Source organism: Streptopelia decaocto (assembly GCF_964273445.1).
Source record: "Streptopelia decaocto genome assembly, chromosome: 4".
In the NCBI taxonomy this organism is placed as follows: domain Eukaryota; kingdom Metazoa; phylum Chordata; class Aves; order Columbiformes; family Columbidae; genus Streptopelia; species Streptopelia decaocto.
In genome coordinates this window covers 58,274,530-58,297,695 of record NC_138658.1, presented here as the reverse complement: position 1 = coordinate 58,297,695, position 23,166 = coordinate 58,274,530, and positions in this window count along the sequence as shown.

Sequence of the window (23,166 nt, the reverse complement as noted above, 5' to 3'; positions counted from 1 at the left end):
GTTTGTCACAAAATAGCTGTCAGCCTAGTGAAGAAGGCACTGACCTTTGGGATTGAGGACCCTCCTTCAAGCTCTAGCCCTAGAACCGGCTTGTAAGCTAAATTTAGAAAGGGAGTAATATTTTTATTTTTTTCTTGTCATAGACTTTCCTGTGTTTCTTAAAATGTGATCATAAAATTGTACAAGGATGAACTACCAAATGTAAGCATTTCTTTGCATATCACCTCAGTCAACTACAAAAGTATTGCCCTCAAATGAAAGGATATAGCAGCTGGTTTTGCACAATGCACAGAAGCATTTTCTCTGTGTATGGCAGAGATGTCTGGGATCTTCCTGCCTGTTATCACCAGAACACTGTAGATACCACCTGGGTAGAATACCATGTTTTTAAATCCTCCATTTTACCATTTTATCTGTGTATCTGTGAGGTACTCTTCCCCCCAACCCTGGAAGATTTCATAAGCTCCTCAACACTACTATTCCTGTTCCTTCCACTTCCAACGGGCACTTCATCACAAATGACACTCAATATACTATGTTTTGAGCACTGTGAAGGCTAATATCAGAGAAGACCATAGATTATATACCCAGCAGCAGTGTTCTCAGTTATTATGATGGTGGAGGCACGTACAATACATTTCTAAGTACTTCAGAGATCAAAGCTGACCCTTTCTGGGATAACTTATGGAAAGGTCTCTCTAGTGTCAGTTTGTCAGCGTAGTTTCCTTTCTGAAAACTGTAATTGAGAATCTGGGAAAAAAAGTGCATTTTGCAAGAACTCCTATAGAAATGCAAGTACTAAACTGAAGGTAGCAGTGAGAGAGGTTGCAATTGCTAGTGGAAGATGACTTGAGAATAAATTGATTTTAAAACCAGCAGTTTTATAGCTCCCTTCCTCAAGATAATAGAGACTTGGTACATGTTACAAAAAGTCTATCATAGCAATAAAAGCTTTATGAAAATATTTGAAAAATCTTATTTTTATGGAAATATAGCTACATAAAATCTAGTGCCAAAGGAAACATCAAATGCTATTTTAATTGTAACATCCAACTAACATTGCTGTCAGTGCAGTGCACATACCCCATGCAGATTCATATTTTTAGATCTGTGCATAGTTTTAATTAGGTCTAGCTCCAAGTTTCATATCCAGGTAAGCAAATAGGTATTGCCTTGGAGTCTGCAGGCATTTTTGTATATTTTTGGGAAATGGAGTACTGTTATTTGCCATTAGTCTTGGATTAGAATTTATTTCCTCAGTCTTGTGTTCTCCTTTGTCCTTGTTGATCAAATGTGTTCAACGTGATTTTCATGCATTGAGTAGTACATGCACAGTGGAATAATCTCTTACTTTTGCTTACAGTTTAGTGGAGATGTAAGAAAATAAAATTCAAAGGCCTATTCTGGTCCTCCAGCAACAGTGCAAATCACCATTTCCCACATTGTTGGCAATGACTCCAGCCTTAAATCTCCTGTTGTCTTTGGGATGGAAGAGTATTTGTGTCCCCATGGTTATGATCAGAAATGTTATGCCAGATATGAAAACTATTTATTTTTCTTGCTCATGTTTAGAGGGGCAATGGGGAAGAATGTTACTTGTGAAAAAAAGAAAACTGTTTCTGTGTCTTCAGTCAAGACTAGGTTCTGCTAAGATGCAGAAGCTGGTCAATATAGTAGTAATATTGAAATTATTTTCTGTCCACTTGCTTGTTAACTTCATTAACAGTTTTGTGGTAGCAAAGTGTCATCTGTGTTCTGCATATATCTCAATGCTAAACAAACCTTAGCAAACTTAACCAGCATTTTACATCCTCCCTGCCCAGGGAAGGGAGTCTAAAATTAGACTCCTAAATTGCTAGGGAGGTTGGGATTTCCAGAACCTTCAAGTGACTCATAATTACTTCTTATTAAATTAATTGAGACTTCCACAATAATCTTCTTATTCTAATGCAGGTGAGAACACTTTCAAACACTGGACAGTAAGCCAATAAATAACGTGACTGTTTATGGCCACTTTTGTGGTAGAAAGACTACTAAGCAAAATATATTATTAACTTATGAAAAGTAGGAAAAAATCTATTAAGAGAAAGATAAGGAAAAATGCCCTCTCCTACAGACCACTATGTTCAGTGTCAATAGACTACATATACAAAACATAGGTGTTAGATATGGAAATAAAATGGATTTTCATGGAAAAGTGGGTACCCCATTTTAGCCTGCACCTTTGAAAAAATCTCCAGCATCCAAAACCTCTTCAGTGGAATATACTGAAAATAAACTATATTAATTGAGTAGTCGGGCTTTTGGCAGCCACAAACCAGGGATTTTTTTTTTAATTATTTTTGTTCTTTAATATTTTAAGACTAAGAGTTATGGAAATGTCACCTTTAATCCAGAAAATAACGTGTTCCTCTGAATCCTATCATTTCATGCTGAGTTTAGTTATAAGGCAGAAGCAGACTAAGTTGCTCTACTTTAGTGTTACTATTTTGGTTTTCTTTACTCAAGGTGTTTTTAATGTCTCTGATAAAAAATGAACCTTTTCCATACTTTCTCAAGGGAATGGATGCTTTCTGTGCTTTGCTGATATTGTGGAAATGTAGATGGGAGTTAGCCATTTAGTAGGATTTACCTGTCATAAGTTTGGCATGGTGTTAGGTGAAACAGCTAATCTCTAAGCATTAGGAGTTGTGTACTTTGAAATCACCCCTCTGTTTTGTGTGCGTGTTGTTTTTTTGTTTCCTCCAAAAAGTCATCTTTTGTACCTGATAGATGTTTTTATATTATGGTAACTGTACTTTGTATTGTATTAAGCTTATCTTTTCAAAATGCCATGATGGTCATGCTTACAGTTCAGTAGGCAGACACTTTCTGGAGGTGACTGGGTATTTCTGAGCACAGATAATGAATTGAGGAAACTTTAATCCATAGGCTGTTGCTTAAATTTTTTATCAAGTGGATAGCTGCTGAAGTTGTGTCTTTCATGCACTGTGAACCACATAGAAGGACCCTTTGAATAAGTTAACTTGTGTACAAGTGATTGTCTACAGTACAGCCACTTAGTAGAAGGACAAGACTTGCTTTCATGATTAATTGTACTGAGAAAGTGCAGGTTTTCTTTCCAGTCAATTCCATCACTTCTAGAAAAACTTGTCTGTCTTTCAGGGAGAAATGGGGAAGATAGGGCATATGCATATAAATAATAGGTTGATTTTGCCTTCGGTGGGATGAAAAGTGGGCAGGTACTGCAGAAGCTTGGCCTTAAAAACTGAACCAACCTGTGTCAAAGTTTTTATATAAAAACAGTATAGGAGAAATATCAGAAAGGGATCAAGTTGATTTTAGAATGAAATTAGGCTTTGAAAACTATCTATTCATAAACAGTTGCTTGAATTCTGTCAACTGTTTTGCTCTCAGACCATTTTGCAGTTGGTGGGCACCAGTAGCACAACAAGCATTGTCAGCAGAATTGATTATAATTGCCCTTTGCTAACAGTTTCAATAAAAAGACACTGAATGTGCTTTAGGACTAGGTATCTCTTATGTCTAAGGGTAGTCATCTCAGTAGATGCTGAAGTACTTCCGTGGTTATGCGTGCACTATCCGATGTGCTGAGCAGAGTGCCTCAGGCTGCAGCTCCATCAGATGGTAAATCTGGCTTTTGAGTGGAGTGCAACAAATGGCTCAAATGCAAAGCAAAGCACAGAAACAGTATAACCCCACTCTGCTGTCTCAGCAGTTCTTGCTCAGTCATTTAGCGTCTGTCCTCCCACAGCAGGCACAGATTTGGCATAAGCATTGAATTGCTTTCTGTGTGGGTGGCTGAAGAAATATATAATGGTGTGCTTGCACTTGATCCAGATCACATTTGTTCTGCCAGTGGGTCAGACAATACATATATTAAGTATCGATAAATGTTGAACCATGGCTTTGAATGTCCAAGACTTTTTCTCCAAAGTACTCAATTTAAAGTTTGGTAGGTTTTGTTTCATTTACATGAAATAATAGGGAGCTATTTTGGGCTCAGTAGCTGGCTTCTCTTGCTGTGTATATTTCCTGTAGAGAAACTGATACAGTTTCAATTCAAAATTGTAGAAGAAAAACAGAATTTTGACTTTTAAATTTTTATATTTTTTTCAACCTTTTTATTTTTCACACTTTTCTAATTTCAGGGGAAATCTATATTTTTTCTTTTTCTTTTTTTTTTCTTTTTTTTTTTTTTCTTTTTACTTCCCCCCCCACCCCCTCTCTCCACAAAAAAAAGTGTTTCTCACAGAGTTTTGAATTTTCCTTCTTCTGGAGGAAAAATGTAGGAAGCTCAGGAAAGGAATTAAAATGGAAAGACTCTACTTTGCCTCTGCCTTGCACAAAATGTGGCAAAACATTGAGGAAAAACCTCCAGTCAACATACTTTTGATCCAACACAATTTTCAGCAGAAATAAATACCCTATAAAAAGTTCCTGTAAAACAGTTTTATTTATAAGCTCTGCTTCTTGTGTCTTCTCATATGTTTCAAACAGGCATAATTCTTTTGGTAATGTACGTTTATTTAGGACCAGAAAGTCCTGAGATGAAATATGCTGTTCTGGATATGGTCTGTTATGACCATTGATGAAGGAGCAAAATGGAATAGCACAGCACAGTTCAGGTTGTAATCCAGCAGTATTGGTTCAGCCAGATATTGTGTGAAATCCTACCATAAGACTTCATTGGCACTTTTCAGATGTTTTTTGAGAAATCCAGACGTTATCTCAAGGAAAATAACAGCTGCTTGCATGAGGGCTAATGTTTTGCTCATGTAGACGATGACCTATTAGTTCTTGATTCTTCAGTCTGTAAGCACCTTTGGGACATGGCTACTTGTGCTGTGTCATTTTCTTTAGTAGTTTCCAGATCAGCCTTTGTTCCTGGGAGATCATAAAAGGAAAACAAACAAACAAAACCAAAAAACAAACAGAAACAACAAATCAAACCCAACTATATTTACATTGTTGGATTTTGGTTTTAGCATTTCTTGGGATTGTAGAGTTTGAAACTTGACACTGGGTCTGGAGTTTTCACTTCTTACTCTTGCTCTTATCTTCTCCAAAGCAACTCAATGTCATAGAAAATATGGCTACAAAATTTTGTGATATCAACAGAGATATGATTAATATATGCCACAGCAAAAGGCTACCAGGATACAAGTATGTATCCTACCTTACTAAGTATAATAAACATGGGAAAAAGTTATTGCTCTCCCATTTGGATTTAAAAAGTAGAAAATACCTAAGAATGATACCTAACAATCATGATGAAATGAAGAATAAAGTTATTCAGAATTTACAGGCAAAACCAGTCTCCTTCCAGTCTGTGTTGATATAATAGGCCAATTAATTTGATAAAATGGTGCATCATTTTTAAGGTGAGATACTTAGGGTAAGGCAATTGTGCCAATGGAAAAAAAATTGCAGTTTCAAGAGCCATGCACAAATGCTGTTTCAGCATATCACTAATTAGCTTGCTACCCCAGACTGTCCCAAATTAATCTCTTCTGCTGTGTGCACTGTATATAGCTAGTAATCATGATTGATTACCGAACAGAATTGTTGCAGAACCACTGAAAACATGTGATAAACTTGCTGGAACAGAATGGAGAATTTTGCTGTACATGTTCTGTTAGCAGCATAATATTGAGAAGTGTGGTCTGGAGTCTGGGCAGACTTCAGTGACTGATGAAGCTTGATTAGAAGCTGTAGAAATTTATTTAATTGTTTTGTTTAATTTTTAATGTTAAGGTGTGACCTTTAAAAGTTATTCACAAAAAAACAGTGAGAACCACATGTGTTCCTACTAATAGGAAATGCTCAAAACATTAGGGCATTCACTGCAAGTGATGCTTCATGAATTTGTCTTAATTCATTCTAATTATAGACTTGAACTTCAGTTGTCTGAGTGCCTTTACTGCCATGCTCTGTTTCCAGGGATACATTTCCCTTGTTGGGGCTGTTCCATTTTGAATAACTAATCAAACTTCCATTGAATGAGTACTCTAACATCAGTTTCTTGCATCTTAAAGTACTCTAATCACTGTCATACAAACTCAGGCTGCCTCTTGGTGTGGTTAAATGAATTTTTAATTTTATAGAATAGAACACATCCAGGAAAGGGTTTGAGAGATCTACCTCAAAGTAGCTAATGACCTGTTCAGCAAAGGCACTAACCTCATGTGGGGAACTGGCTGAAACTGGCTGAAATTCCTGTTCTAAAGAGGATATATAAAAGACTTGCAGCCACGCAAGAATAGTCAAGACTTTTAGCTGCTGATCATTTTAGAGCTGGACTTTCAAAAAAGCAACTCCTTCTGGGAAAGAGGCAGCATTACATAATCAAATATTTTGTTCAGTGTTTTATAATCCACCATGAAACCTAGTGACCCCAACCCATTTTTGCTTTGCTCTCCCACCCAAAACCAACGAAAATTTTTATATATTAATGTGTATTAGTAACCATTCATTTCCTAAATTTTGCTGCGAGCTCTGAGATAGCAAGCAAAAATATACGAAGGAGTATAGGTATTTCTTGTACCTGCAACTCCTACTGTGTGCCCTCCCAAAGGCCAAACAGAACTTACCCCTAATTGCTTGTATATGTGTAACTGCAACAGATTTTAGCTATCCTTTTGTCTTTCTCTGCTGTACCTCTGTGGTAATAAGGCCCAGGAAGGATGCATAAATTAGCTCATACAACGTTATGGTATCCTAATGTATGCAACAGTTGAAACTTACCATTTCTAACCTCTCTCTGAAGTTGGAAACATCCAAATTTTCTTCTCACATATGTCTGGAATGGTTTTACAGTGCTTTAGGTATGAATCAAATTTCTTTAATGTCTTGCTGACAGGAGTGAACACACTGGGGCATGCCAGAATAATGAGTAAGTTATGGGTTACATCTGTGAGCTGATTCCAACATCACCCACTCTCTTCACTCTGCCTTTGTGAGAGAGTGAGTTTTCTTCTCTGGTGAAACAAAATGTTATTTTCGCGTGTCCATCTTGAAGAATAATTAGAAATGTACTAGAACATATTCAGTAATTAACCTCCAATGATAAAGTTTCAACTTCAGGTAGAATCTACTCACTATATATATATATATTATTTGGTGAGAGTGTAGAAATTGCTATGATCAATAGTAAGGACTGATCAGCAAGGAAAGCAAAAAAAAAAGCAATATCAAATTCAAGATACTATTTGACTTGATGTTTATATGGAGATTCCAGTATGAACATTTAGACTCTAAAAATGTGGATCTTTATCTTGAAATCTAGATGACATGATAAGCAGTTTCCATACTTTCAGGTAGGGGGATTAAGAGCTTTTATCTTTTTAAGTGTAAAAATCACATACAAGGAGGGGAAAATAAAGACCTCATAAGGAAATGCATTATGATTGTCAGAGAATATCTATGGACACTTGAGTGAGAGGAAGATGGATAGGGGACGCTGAGGTCCTAATTTGTGAATGATATGATGCCTTGAATGAATAATATGCATACCAGGTAGCAGCTTTATCTATGAAGTTAGGTAGTAGCTAGATTGTGAAGGGGAGGTGGAATTAGGAAATGCATCAGGTGCTTGTAAAAGATCTGTTAGTGCTCCAATGATTTGCTGACTTCTAAGGGAGATGCATGTAGGTCTTAATGGCAGGAAGATACCAGCCTAGGATTAGTAATCCTTCATTTGTCAGTCAGAATATTGTCTGGTCTTGATGTACATGCTTAATTAGAACAGATCAGGCAGAAGTTTTTACCTCAAAACCAAAACAAATAACACTTCCCACACCCTCCCCTGCTTACATACAAAAAAACAAGCCTTAGACTGTATGATAGTCAGAATGGATATTAGAAACGAAGTTCAGAACAAGGAGTCAGCCAAGGAAAAATCATAGTTTAACAATATGATGGGCAAATGACAGAATAATAGCCAGGGAAGGGTTTGGCAGCAGTAGAAAGCAATGTGGAGGTAGCTATAACTCTGATGGCTTTGCTACTTCTTGCTCATCTAAGAACATTCAATGGCCTTGTAAGTAGCAGTATATGTTGTAAAATATTTTTTGGTAATTTTTTTATTTCTAAAGTTATTCAAGTTTGTGGGAAATGCATGCACCCGATAATTATATAGAGCAGGAGTAAAATGAGTGCTTATTTTATCCAAAGTGAACAAAGCAGATATTTCGCTGAGTATCTCTAGTTAACAGATAATGTCAATAGAATAGGATGTTATCACAAGATAATGGTCTCCCGCTGCTTGATAAGTGCTGAGTCGAAATCACAATGTTTATTTTCAAGGCAGGGGACATTGATCCTGTGACAACTTCCTATTTCAATGACATTCTTGCTATTGCATTAGATTGATGTGCTTATGACCATTTTGTTAAATGGATATTAGTTTAGTAAAGAGACAGCTGCTTATTGTGTGCCTATTCAATACAGTAGCTACAGTCTGATTGGTTCAAGAAAAGAACTTGTGTGATAAGCATAAAAGGTATAGATTTTTATTTTAAAAAGGGGATTGTGCTGCTATGAAAGAAGTGGTTAAACTTTTTCTTTTTTTCTTAATCTCTGTTACAAAAAACAATTGTTTACTTCACAGAATTGCGTTTTGATGTAATTCTGAGCAACAAGAAGTTCTTGGCAAAAAAAAAAAGATAAGCTAAGAGTGAACATTGCTTTGCAAAACCTGATCTGCTGAATATTTGAGCTTTTCAGCTGGGAGCTTTTCCCAGGTGAAAACTGGTAATTTGTTCTTTGGAGAACAAACAAATAACAAAAATGCTTTCACTACTGGAATTACTATTTTACCACTCTGGAGTAGACTGTGTAACACATTAAAAACAGAGAGCAGATTAATTCCCAAGAGTAAAACAACCTTTTACTGTAAAACATTTTCACTGCAAGCCATAGAGTAAAGTTTTAGTGTGCACGCTCTCTCCTTTTTACATTCCTGAATATTTTAGTGTCATTACCAAAGCCGAACTTTTAATTTTTTGTACTTTGTTTCACCTTGTAAGAGAAGGCAAAAGACAATTTTTTCACTACACTGAATTTTAGGCCTTGGAAGAGGTTTTGTACAAACTAGCTTGTTTTGCATGGCTGAAGGAAGAAGTCTATTGAAGAAAAGTCATTTAGCCTTCAGAAAAACAGAAGTTCTTACTTGAGTAGCAGCTAAGAAAAGCCTTACTTAATTTTTCAAAATTGTCATTACTTTCATGTAAGTAGCAGAGAAAACAAGAGAGGGAAGAAGAGAATAAAATAACCTGATCCATATTCTCAATGGGGAAAAATGCTTATCTACAAATGTAATATCATCTATGTCCAGCAGTAGTCCTATTGATTTTAATGGGTCAAAGTGTCTAATAATACTTTATTACACTGAAAGTGCAGGGTAGGAATGTGACCTGGATGATCTAGTGTTAAAGTAGAGGACTTAATTATTTCTATTTTCTTGTCACTGCAGTAATTCTACACTGCACATTTATGAAAACGTGGGAGGAAGAGTGCATGCATTTGTATGTGTGTGGGAGAAAATGGAGGAAAAGTAATTAGATGGAACCTCCACACACACAGTCAGGAAGCACAACATCATGTTGTATTTTATTAAATTACTTCCTTCAGAAAACCATGTTGAAAATTTTAAGACAGCTTACTTTGTAAGGGCACTGTAATAAGAAAGTTTCAAACTACAGATGTAGTTTGGGTATATGTCAACTACAGTGTCTGGTGATCATCAAAAAACTTCTGATTCAAAACATGTAAGAATGTGCTTGGTGATTTTTCTTTCAATACAAATCAGATACTGGAAAAAGACTTTCTCGTTCCAGCATTTCTGCTTACTTTTCTCCTTGAAATCTATAAAATGATACAGAAAACACTTTGAAATCTGCAGAAAGACTGAGTTAGGTGTAAGAGAGGGATGAAGGCTGGCTTAGGTAATGTTCATACATAAATCATAAGTCAAATTTTCTACTGATAAAAGTTATTTTTTATTTATAGCAACTGAGAGTCCATCTATGATTTTTTTCTCTTAGATGATCTCTTTTTTTCAGGTGTCGGTTATCTTACATAGCTGTAGAAAGTCCACCATTTCCTTTCAATGAGAAATCTTTTCAAGGACTGGACAGTGATTATCAAGGGCTATTTTATAACACATCAGAAGGATTAAAATTCCAGTTGCCTTTGCTTTGAGCTGATGGAGATAATAATGTTAGAACCCTTCAATGTGGAAAACGAGTTTTAGAGAAAAATTGACTTTTAAATGTCTTAAAAAAAGGAGATGGCCTGGATTCAAATACTTTTAGGCAATCAGAGGATTGTTTAAACTCTCTGGTATTGCCATTTATGCACTAAGAATAATGTTAAAAACATCTCAGATGACAGGTGGGTGTATCAAAGCCCAATGAAAATGCAATTGTGGGACAACAGTCTTGAAAACTGCATTTATAACTGATGATAGAGATGTTTTATAGTGAAATGAGAAATTATTCTGAGGTTGCTGATGATACCAGAATACAAGTACTTCTATGCATGAAATTTCTATAGAAAGGATACGGGATATATAAAAAAGTCTTGATTTTGCTCATTAAATTACTTACATTTCTTCAGACTATTAGATCTTGTCAATCCTCCTTTGTAACACAGAGAAGCTGTGTAAGTGAAGACACATCTTGTCTAGGTCACATACCTTTGCCTAGAAGTAAGTGTAGGACTCAGTGAGACAGAAGTGTTTCACTGCCTGGATCTTTTTTGAAGTTATAATGGGGGTTCTGGAGTGTTCCAATTTCTGCAGTATTTCTCATGAAGGAAACAGGCCTAGTCTATGTTTTGTAGAACAAAGAAATCAAATGTCAGTAAAAAAAAAATCTCTTAACTGCCCAGCATTGATTCCTGCTGTGGTAGGTTGATGGTCACATTGCCCAGAAACTATTTCAGCTATGAAACAGGGAACAAAGTTTACATACAGGTAAAAAAACCTGTGTCACTTGATCGTACTGATTAGGAACTGAACCTATTTTCGTCCATTTCACATCCTTGGAAAAAAATTTAAAGCAAGGGTAAGTCCTTAGTGCCTTGGCCCATCCCAATTCCAGCTGAGCTGCACTGTTCTTGGAACAATTTGTGAAGGATGTTGCAATATGTAGAAGCTCTGATGTATACAGTAAGTTCCATAAGTTGTATGAAAACAGAAGGGAGAAACTAGAGCAAAATTCTTTGGGCCTTACTCTCACTGTGGGCAACCAAAAAGAGTGGGGTAAAGAAGACTTCTAACAACTGCAGGCTTGTGTGTGAGGTGGTTGATTCTGAGCAGAACTGTGAAGTCTTAAACAGTGAAATACTGCATAAAGAACCAGCTGTCTAAGAAGTAGTCTGCTTATCAGAGAGATGAATTCATTTACTGCTGATAAAAATGACATATCAATCTAACAAGATACCTGTCAAAACTATCTCTCTGTTCACTTTCTTATCTGGAATATGTGCCATAACCCTATAGATAAAAAGAAATACATAAGAGAATAGTTGGAAATTAGCCTGATTTGTATCCACCTGGTTTCAATTGCGTCCGCTGCTGTCTAATGATTGACAGCATAACATAAATCAAGGTGATTTTTTTACTTATTGATATAATATGAACTGCAAAAAGATTAAAGTCTCATTTACATAACCTGAGATGAAAGGAGGTGAAATATTGTAATTATCTTTTCAAGCTAAATTTGCACTGCCATTTAAAATTAACCTATGCAAATGACAGGTTAAACCCCAGGAAAGCTCCAGCCCTGTTTGGAAAAAATACAATCAATTTCCCATCATGAGTGTGTTTTTATGCTAGCAATCGAATCAGTCACTTGGATCCATAAATATATACCAATATAATAAATTTTTGTTGGCCATGTTTTTTTTTTGACTTTTAGCCCCCCAAAGATACTCAGGTTGTGAAGTCTGCATCCTTATTTGCATTGAGTAGCACTCTAAATATTACAAGGATTATTTATACAGTAATGTGACTTCTTACTTAGCCTGAGTGAGGATAGTTAAGGACAATTATTTTCACAAGTAAGCTGAGAATCTATATTCTTTACAGTTCATGGGTGTATGGAATGACTTTGGCAAGGTTTGTTTGAGAAAGAAGATAGTTTTTTTTTGTTTTTTTTTTTTTTTTTTTTGTTTTTTTTTTTTTTCCCCCAGCAAACCTGCATATTCAAGAACATATCAACTAAGGGCCTTTGTTACACCTTGGTTTATACATATTCTGAAAGAATTTTAAAAAACGAGAGCCTGCATTCCCACATAATTCCTCCCTGGCTTGGGAGGAATTCGAATACAGAGGCAGACACAGACAACTGCCCTTAGTAAACTGACATGTCTGATCAGGTGGATCCAAGAAAATGGAATACATTACATGAGCTCTGAACTTGGCCTTAGCCATGTACCCTCAAGGCAGATATTTCACACTTGGCAGTTGGTGTCCTCCTTAATCATGGCCAGCCTCAATTTTTTATTAAGGGTGAATAAAGAGATGGAAATTTTAGTGAGTGCAGGCCAATGCCTTACTCAGTGCAGCAGAATTTCATGGGAAGGAGGACTGGACTGATCAGGAAGCTCATTTGTATGTATGAGGGAGCACTGTGCCAGAGACTTCTGGGACAGCAAATGATTTTCACTGCTTCTGCAGATAAAATAACCCTACAGGGGTTCTTGTCTGTCTTACAGGTAGCGTCTACAGAAATTAAGTCAGAGCCAGAGACATTATTGTGAAGTGAAAACCCCAAATTTCCCAGTTGATAACTTGTTCATTTGTCAAAATTTGGGGTGGATGGAATTTGAAAGTCGTGCAAAAAATTTTGGCAGCCAATCTAAAACAAGTAGTTCTAAGGCAAAGGAGCAATGGAGGCCTGGTTTATGTCTTAGGCCTCTGACAACCTCCTCCCATCCCACTGCAAAACCTCAGACTCAGCACTGAGATACTTCTGGATCTCTTCTGTGTTCTTGAGGACCGCCCTCATAATGTTGTCAGTCCTCCTGAATCTCAACCTGCTTTCTGATTTACTCACTGGCTGAGAGACAGTGTACATGCTGTGGCTGGTCTAGGGCACAACACGTGCAAATCGGCCAGATAGTAAATACTTAGTTGTCTCTGCCTTTTCTTCAGCAGGAGTACCAATACAGTCTCTACCATTTCATGAGACACCGATTTTCACAAAATTCACATAATAGCTTTGAACTCTGACTGCCAAATTTGATAGAAATTAGTCAATGAGAGAGAGGAATGTTTGACACCCTGTGCAGTCATGTCAGATGTTTCCTTGCAAAATCAGAATATAAAATTAAGGGGAGGGAAAGGGAGAGAATTATTTAAATAGTAATGAATGGAATATTTCTTGCTGAAATGAAAGACTGAAACCTTTCATTTAGTTTGACACAAAAGGTTCCATTCACCGTGAAATAAAATATTTTGTTCTGAGGCGCTTGTGGGAAAGTAAAGAAAATGAGTGACTAGAGTCAAAAGCTGACAGAGGAAAAACATTACCCTTGAAAAACAAGTGCTAAAATCTATCTCTACATAGCATTGTGGATCTGAATTGTACTGCTTCCATATTTGGAAGGAGGATTAAGTCCTATTTTCCACCTTGACACTGCTCAACTATCCATACCTTTAAAGTATCTGAAATTCCTCATCTTTTACTATCACTTTTAATAGATTTCTTTCAGAGTCACAATGGGTGCATATGGAAATGCGCATGTTAGAGAGAGAAAGACGGAAGATTTGTTTATAAACAGGTTGAACAGTGTCTGCAGATATGGAGAGGATGTGGCAATATTTCTACCCACCAGAAATATTGTGGCTCTCCAGGAATGAACACACATATAACTGTAAAGAGAGCTTTGGCTTGGTGTGGAGGTTAAGGTGTTGTTGGCCATCTGAGAGTTTGTATCAGGTGCTGAGCATTTATGGACAAGCATTTATCATTTAGGACTACAAACAACATAGTTCTTACTCTGATTATTTTTGACACTCAGCCATCAGAAGTTTCTTTGCACTTCTGATCTTAAAACTTAGAAACAATCACCTGAGGTGTTGTAGTACTGAAGTGTCATACTGATTTGTTGGTACTTTTATATAAAGTATCTGAGGCCAGAGGTTACAGAGTTGCCCGTGGCTAGGTTTGAAGAGGTGGGAGGAATGCTCTTTGAATTTCTGCTATAGCAGCCCTGGAATGCTGAAATGCTCCACCCCAATGCCAGGTCTTGGGAGGGTCAGGTGAAACTAGCTTTCCTTAAGAAGCTAAAAGATAGAGATGAAAAGATTTAGTGACTTGTATAGTTCATTTGCCCATGGGAGGGGGCAAAGAAAGGGCAACTGCAGGTGTTAGCCTGAAACTCTCCAGCTGACCACCATGGAGAATAAGGGAATAATTGCTTCTCCATACAATTGCACAGCAAGAAGGGAAGTCTTCTTAGAATATTTTATTAAAGTGAGTCTTTGACACATCATGTTAAAGAATATCTTTGTCCAAGTGGTGTATGTATGTAATGTTTTACTCTCTTTTATTTAAGGACTTTGCTGTGTGGTCAGTTTTACTGTTCTCCTCTAGGACAAATGAGTCCACCCAAAAATCTGTATCTGAACATATCTTTTATTAGGATATGCTCCGTTCTGAACCCAATTTGTTTTCCTCTGGCTTCATAATAAGATGAATTAAGTCACTGCCAGAATGTAAGTGCTTTCAAATTCTGAATCCTGCATCTTCTTATCATTGATCTCTGATGGATTTGATGAAGTGATCTGATGACGTTTTTTATCTTGTCTTTTATCTATTTTTTCCTTGTTTAATGATTGTTACCTTGAAGAACTTTCGGTGATATTTAACTTTATAAGATGGCAAATCCAAAATTCTGTCTACCCCAGATAACCCAGAACTCCAAAGTCTAGGTTTTGAATCCTTAATGCTCACAAAATGCTACATTTTTCAGCTAGCAGTCTCAGTCTGTGTATCCATGACCACAACAGAGTGGGATGCAAGGTACCCAGACGAACCCTGGATGGGTTGTCATGTACCCTAAGAATTACAGGTGGGATAATGTTGTACTCTGATAAAGCTAATATTCTCTGCTGTTAATTAAGAGTATCTGTGTTACCACTGATTTTAGAAAGATTATGACAAGGTAAGGTGCACCTTGCATGTAAGAGCTTTTTATGTTCTCTGAGTGTGTCACTGACATGTCTGTTGCTTCTAGACTACAAGTGTCTTGCATTTAGCCACTCTGGGTAGATCAAGTGAAACAAATGTGGACATACTCACAGTTAGTGTGCATATAGCAATCAACCCAATTATATGGCATATTTCCCAGTTTTGAAAATTGAACTGTTCTTCAGAAAATGACACAAATCAAGAATCAAATTCTCTAGCACCTATTAGAGGCATACCAAAATGAGAAATTACTGAGCCTGATTCTACATTCATACTGTGTCTTCACACTTCTCTTTACTTCTTTTCTAATGAGTAAAATGATCTTCTGTCTAACAGCATGCACAGGGCAGCTAGTTCCTAAGTGCTCTTTTTGCAAATGCCCTGCAAGCTTTGAGGTACCTGCATCACTCACACATGAATTTGAGCTTTAGAAGGGAAGCAAGTTTCAGTTTGTATAGGAATAGACTTTTTTTTTTTTTTTCCTCCAAAGAAATTAGAAAGACTGGAGAAAACCTGAATAACCTAGTATCTGTCCTCATAGTCTGTTACTAGCCCTGTGGGAAATGCTGTCCTTAGAAAATAATATCAGCAGACTTCTTTAGGCCTTTACAGTGGGCTTGTAAAGGATTAAACCTTGTAAAAATAGATGAAGGAAAAATCATCCTTACCAGCAGATGCTGCAGTAAATGCAACAATAACAAATGCAAAAATTTTCCCTAAAGTGGGAGAGTTTGCTTGTCAGCATTCTGTGAGCTCTCTGTGTTGCCAAATTTCATTTATGTTGGAATCATTTATAAAGGGTTATAGTGAAAACACTGAAGAACTGACTGACATGGTGGTTTAACCACTATTTTAGTTTATAGTAGAAAGAAACACAATTTTAAATTTTGTAAAAAAAATATAAGAATATTCCTTATTAATACTTAAGCAGCAAAATTACTTACAAATAGCATAGACTTTTCCTTTCCATAATGGCTTTCTTTGCTTAGGGTTAATTTCTGAAGTTCTGCATTTTGGTCTGTCTGTAGTTTGAAAAAATTAAATTCTGAATGTATTTACAAGAATGATCATAGACCATCAGCAGCAAAGGAGGAATACATTCTCTGGGTTATCACTTCAGCACTGTGTACACAATATGTCAGAGTCTGAAACTTTCAGATTAATTACTAGTCCTGGCGATGCTGTATGTGTTTTGTTGCCCTTCAAACTTGCAATTAATATTCAGACAGTTGTGAAGGGAGGATAATTTGGTGATTTTCAGTTTATTCTTCCAGGGAATAAACAAGAGAAGAGAATACATATTTCTCTTTTATTGCAGCTCCGAATCAGTTGCTAAAGTTATGTCTGCAACTGTACACAATCAATGTCAGTTAGAGTGCAACTTTATTAAAGTTTTTTTGAATTTACATAACTTTCAGCACCATTACATGTATAATTTATCATGACGATGCAGTATCGTTGTAGGGTATTTATAAACTTTGTGCAGCGGGGCAGAATTTAAAACTTGGTCCTTCATTAAATTTTAATTCAACAACTTAGCTAAACTAGGTGAGCACTGATAGCAAGAACACCAAGAGCTTTACCAGTTCTTTAAATGAAAATGCTCTCTGTGTTCAGCACCTCTGCAGCCCTATGGGACAAAGTTTAATGTGCTTATGAAAATGTGTTTACTTTCAGCATATCCACTAAGTTTTTCTTCCAAACATGTTTACCAGACTACGCTGTGATGTCACAGCCAGCTGAGTACAGATATGAAGTATTTAATTGGAAAAAAAAAAATGGAAAATCATGGGGATTTTGTTTGAAAAGGGAAGTGATGAGAAAAACCTGAGATTCTTCTGCATTTCCCATTTTTTCAGTTTGTATCACTTTACTAGCCATAGCTCAAATAAGATTCAATTAAGGGAAAGCAATTTCTACTAGTGCTAATCAAATAATGACAAAATTAATGCAGGAGTTAAACATGGTTGTGAAAATAACTTACATTCCTGAGAACAGGGCCTAGTGGAGTGAGGCAATACCTGAAAATCTGTTAGTGATTTTCCCGATATGAGAAAAAAAGAAAAAGTTTAAATCCCGATCTTGCAGTAAAGTCCTTTGTGCAGGTTCCTGTACTGCTCTCAAATCCCAATAGCGACATTGAGGGATTTGTTTTGGGTCTTGAGATGCCCATTTCATTTAATGAATTAGTGGCTGACTTTTTTTTTTTTTTTTCCTATTGGTGATATAGGGTGATGTTCCAGCTTGGTTTGTGGATCTCTGACAAAATGCAGTCTGCATATCTCATCTGTGTTTTGTTACACAGCTGTTGGTTGTCTTGGTTAGCATGCTCTGAGATAGAAACCATGAGCTGTTGTAACACTTCCAATGAAAGTTCTGGGTTTTGAGTTTGACAGGTGTCATTTCAGTGATACTGGACACTCAGTTCTGCAAGTGGTACCAAAGGAGGGCCTGGTAAGGTCTTTGCTTTCTTTAGCTGGACATCCAAAAAACATTGTTGTTTGAAAATTTGCATTTAATTCCTCAAATCTTCTGACTCTTACAACTATAGTTGCTGTATTGTTTTACAACCAGGAATGCTTTAAGGGTGTTGTTTTTTGTGTTCTATGTCAAAATGATGATCTGTTTCCAATGGTGCCTCAATATCAGTGAGGATAAAGGGTTCATTATCGATGTACACATCATTTGAAACTGCTGAGAATAAGACATAAATAACTGCTCTTACACCCACTGAAATTTAAAAAAAAAGTGAATTTCTACAGTTTTTGATGTGTCCTAGACAAAGCCTCAAGTGAATGAAAGACCTATCTAATTTTGTTGCAGTCATGCTTGGTATTGGTCAGTGGAAGTACTTTTTCTGGACTTAGTAGACTTCTTAATCTCCCAGAAATTTGGATATTCTGCAGCCTGTGATACCATTCTCTTTTACTAATTTGCATTATTTCTCACATAATATACTCCAAGATTATCTAGAACGTTAAATACAAGCAATGCTATTCTAAGAGTGAAAGAAAATGGAAAAAAAAAAAAAGCTTAAACTTTTCCCCTCTCCACCCTCAAACCTCCCTCTTCTATGCTAGAAATAGAAACTGTGATGAGAAGCGACACTGTGGCTTTGAGACTTTCTTTTGGGCTGCAGACAAAAAAGAACAAAGTTAACCTTGTTATATTTTTCCTTCCATAGCCTGAAGAAGGCCACATGGCTGAGATTTCACTTCTCATTCCGATTTTCAGGGTATATTTTCTCATCCTCTTCATAAAAAATGTGTTTTATAGCTACATGTTGATCTAGCAGCTCGTTTGGTTTTTAAATGAAAATGTTATCTGTTTATTATTCAGATACAATTTTAAGCAGTTTTGCTCAGCATATTTAAATTCAAAATCCTATTAAAGATGCAATATTCCTCCTCTACTTTGTCCCACACTGTGCTGACATTCAGTTTCTCCATTTTAAATAGAAATATAATATTGTATATCTGTTCAGGGTGATGTGATTTCCAGCATTGAACTACCAGTCATTGGACAGGCTGTTCACCTTTCTATCGTAGAAATTTTGTATTCATACACATTTCCCTCCACATTTACAAAATGCATTACTGGTCTTGCTATCTCACAATTGCTTCACAGCAACACTTTCTTTTTAAATCATGAAAACTTTTCTCTTTGCCTCCTACCATCTGATGGAAGTCATGAGAACTGCTGAGTTAAGATAAACACCCTCATTTTGTGGTAGAGAGGGGAGGGGAATGAGAAGCAAAATGTTAATTTGTTTTAAAGTTAAAAGTACTGACCCGTGCACTGAAGATAAGCATATCTAATTTTAAATCTTCCATATCTATTGTAATGTCTAATTGCATAGTTAAATGAGCTGTAAAAGCAGAAATGCCGCTGTAACCTCTAAACAATTTTACACAGTTCTAGAACATTTGAGATAACAGAAGAAAGCTTAAAGAAGCTTTTCTCCTCTAGTAATGTTACTAATTCAGAGGACAGAGTTTATTGAACAAAAGAGGCTTTCTGCTTGGCCAGCACTTTCCCGTTACTCTGGACACACTTTACATTTAGGGAGGCAATTGAATGCACCATCTGGGCTATGAACACTCTAAAAAGGTCCAAAAACATTAGTGGATGTGTCACTCAGTGCTCAACTCTCATCTTGGATTGATGTAACACTGGAATAACTTGATTGGCTTCAGTAACTTTATTCTAAATTAACATAATTGCTATCATAATTATTTAGCCTACAGAAACATCTGGAGTCCGTAACTAGGTCAGGGCACAATTTCGCTAGGCTTTCGGCATTACACATGCACACACACAGATTAATGTGTCAGAGAACTTTCTATATAGACTGTTTCTATCTGAATACTTCTCTTGAGGCAAAATAAAACAATGGAGAGGTGATTCCACTAGTCTGAGTGCTAGCCTCTGCCACTGACTTCTCAGAAAGTCCCAGGGACTTTCTGTGCTTCTGGTCTCTTTCTGGAAATGCTGATGATAGTGCTTCTCTTGTTTTATGAGGATAAGTCCATTTAAGACTGTGAAGTGCTCAGGCACCATGGCAATGGGGATGTGTGAGCGTTGTGGGTAGACAAGGTAATCTGCATCCAATTATTCATGCTTTGTAGCCCTTAATGACAGATACTTCGTGGGAGTTGCTTGTATCCTGAAGATGAGCTGTACAAGAACATAAGATTTTTGACTACTGAGGGGTAAAAAAGAAAGTATCGAGTAGCTGTAAAATAATAGCTTTTCTACAGACTATAAAAGAGTGCAAGTTTAATAGCAGAAATGGTTGTTTCTAAGGTTAAATGAAATCACAACACTGTCTTTACAAAGTTGAATCACATACATATTGTATAGCACATCTTATGTTTCTTGTAAACATAAGGTGTGACTTTTGTTTCTACTCAGAAGTCTGAGTCTAGTGATGCTACGGGCAATAAAATAATTTCTCTAAAAGCACACTATGTATTGTCCCTTAATTCTGTCCTTGTCATTAAAGTAGTTGGTTATGCCTAGCAAACAGAAAGTACTAGGACAGGAGCTGAGTGGCAGTTGCATCAAATTAATTTGGGATTTTGAAGTATCTTAATGTTCTTGAGGTGAGTAACTTCAGTGGAACTAGGATATAATTTCAAGATATTTGAAGATGACCTGATTAAACCTTCTTTTTATTTCCCAAACTATCAAGAATGACAGAGTGAACTACCCAGATTTTATGCTTTCAAGGCTGGACAATTTTTACTAGGAAGGAAAATGAGTTATGTACAGACAAGAATTTATTTACCACTTTTTTTTTTTTTTTTCACCAAGATTAGAAGAGATACAACGAGTTCTTCTGATAACACATCTTGGTAGTCCGCAGGCTAGTGACACTTATGTGACAATCATCAAAGTGACCCAATACATTGTGATAATTCTTCTGATATTGGGAGAAGTACAGAAGCCTTCTTATCTGCCTTTTAGTTATAAGGAATCCAGACTTAGAACAAACTCAACAACTTTCTGTAGCAGTACTGGCCCACAAGGTATCTGCACCCAAATGAATTTATTCTCCAAGCTGAGAGAAATCTTTTGGTAAAGAAGAGAATGGAATTTAAGTCTTTACAATTTTTTTTTACTAGCATTTGATCACTGAGTAGGTTTTTTTGGCTGCAGACTCTTCAGACAGCTTATGTTAAACTTATGATGGCCCAGTGCTATAATAGAAATGTTGGAATTACAAGAATATGCTCATACAGCAAAAAGGACTGACCAAAATCTTCTGTATGTAGATATTTGTGTCTAGATAAAATATTTAAAGAACAGCTTTAGATATTACTATGAACACACACCTTTTTAAAATTTCTGGCTTGCCCCAAATTCAATGACAAAACCTGAAACCGTTTGGTGAGGTGAGGATACCGAAGTCTTTCAGATGCTTGGTTTTGGTTTCCTTTTAACTTCTTATAAAACACCTGTCTTCCTTACATCTTCATCAGTGACTGATCAGTCTGCACTTTAAAGGCTTCAATACTTTCTCAGTATCATCTTAGAAAGTGTGGTTTAATGGAGAATTCTCCATCCAGGACAGACTTGCATGGCTTAGTGACATGCTCTGTTGATGTGGGGCAAGCAGTGGATGTTTTCTATCTGGATTTCCCCAAGGCTTTGATATGTTTTCTCACAGCCTCCACCTAGAGAAACTGATGCATTATGGTCTAGGCTAGTGGACTGTGTTTTTGCCAAGACAGGTTTGACCAGATGATCCTTGAGATCTCTTCCAGCCTGGCACTCTATGATTCAGTTATTCTATGGCTTGTGCACTGTTATTGCAGTGGTGGTTGTTTTTTGCTTAAGTTTTCTGTCATGACCTAGATGTCTGCAACTAGAAGTTTGTAGAAAAATATGTGACTAATACAGTGCTTCAGTTTGTTATAATTAAAAATAATGCCTTCTTGAAATACCAGTGTCTTTGAGGATACTCCCTTCTGAGTAAACAAAATGCTTTGGCTATGAATTTCCAAATAACATGACTTTCATGGGAAAGACTGTGAGTAATCCATCTCTAGCAAGCCATATGTTAAAAGATTAATGGACTATTTGCCTTGAGAAGAGTGGAAAGAAATGTAGTACTCTTCTTTTAAATTTGTCAGAAACCTAACTATGTAATTGAGTTCAAGTATGAAAATGTCTTAACAGCAGTTGTTCCTTGTGAGTTGATTTCTCAAATGAGGGAGAATTATGCAGCTGATTTACAGATGACCAAACCACTAGCTTTCTGTGTCTTATAAAGTGAGCATAAATATTTTTGCATTGTGTCAAGATGTTTATGTCACTGGTTTTACTTATACCACTGTTAATAATTTACAGTTGTTGTAGTTAGTCAATGTTGGAAAGGACAAAATTAATGCTATTAATTCAGCTACAAGGTTTGTGGTTCTGTGAGCAATTGAGCGACATAACTAGGGGTCACTACCTGGATTAATGGTGTTTCATGTCTTGGATTGATCATATCTAAATGTTAATGGATTCCAACCAAATGCCTGATGTTGGTTCTTTAATGTTTTTCTTTTTTTCAATTTGTTATTTGTCAGTAGTATGAAATCAAACAAAGATATTAAGCTTGCATGTCAAAGTGCTGTTGCTATTATAATTAGCAGCTGCTTCTTCTGGTGGCAAGTTTAATTAGAAATATCTGTACTAGTTTTTACACAAATATGGCAATTTGCTCTTGATCAGTTAATGTAACTTTACATTTCTTCTGTATTTTTGCTAACAGATAACATCCCAAGGCTTCAGTTATCATCTTATGTGATTGGCAGAGACACTGGGTTGAGTGACTTAGAGGACAAAGTGATTTACCCACTGATATAGAAGACTTTTGAGAATGAATCAAGGATGGTAATGTCAACTTCCTTTCTGATACTGAGTGAGAATTGTTACAAACCAAGTACTCCTTTTGTGTGTGTGATGCTTATTGGACAAGGAAGATTGATTTGCCTTTCTTGGTGTCTTTGCATTAAAATGATGTGTTTTTTCCTCTAATCTCTTTTCCAGCACAAATTTTTGCCTAGTCTTGGACAAATCATTTAACCCTTTGAAGACTTGATCATAGCTTTCCAATTATTCTTAGAGACAGAAAATTTGAATCTGATATATGAAAGTTTACAAGTTGACCATACACCCCATCGTCGTGGTATGTGTTGTATAAGTGAATTTCGTACTCCTGATTATATTCCAGCTGGTGTCAATGACAAACAGTGTGCTTGTAAAATTTATATGTAAGGATTACACTAAAGGAAATAGTAACATGATTGAAACAAACACAGCCAAGTAAAGTGCTGCTTACCTCTTTTCTGTAAGTGACTACAACAACATTTCTTTCCATTCTCTGGTTTTCACTGACTATCTGCTTATTCCTATACATATTAATGTGAGCAGGGATGAGCAGCACTGT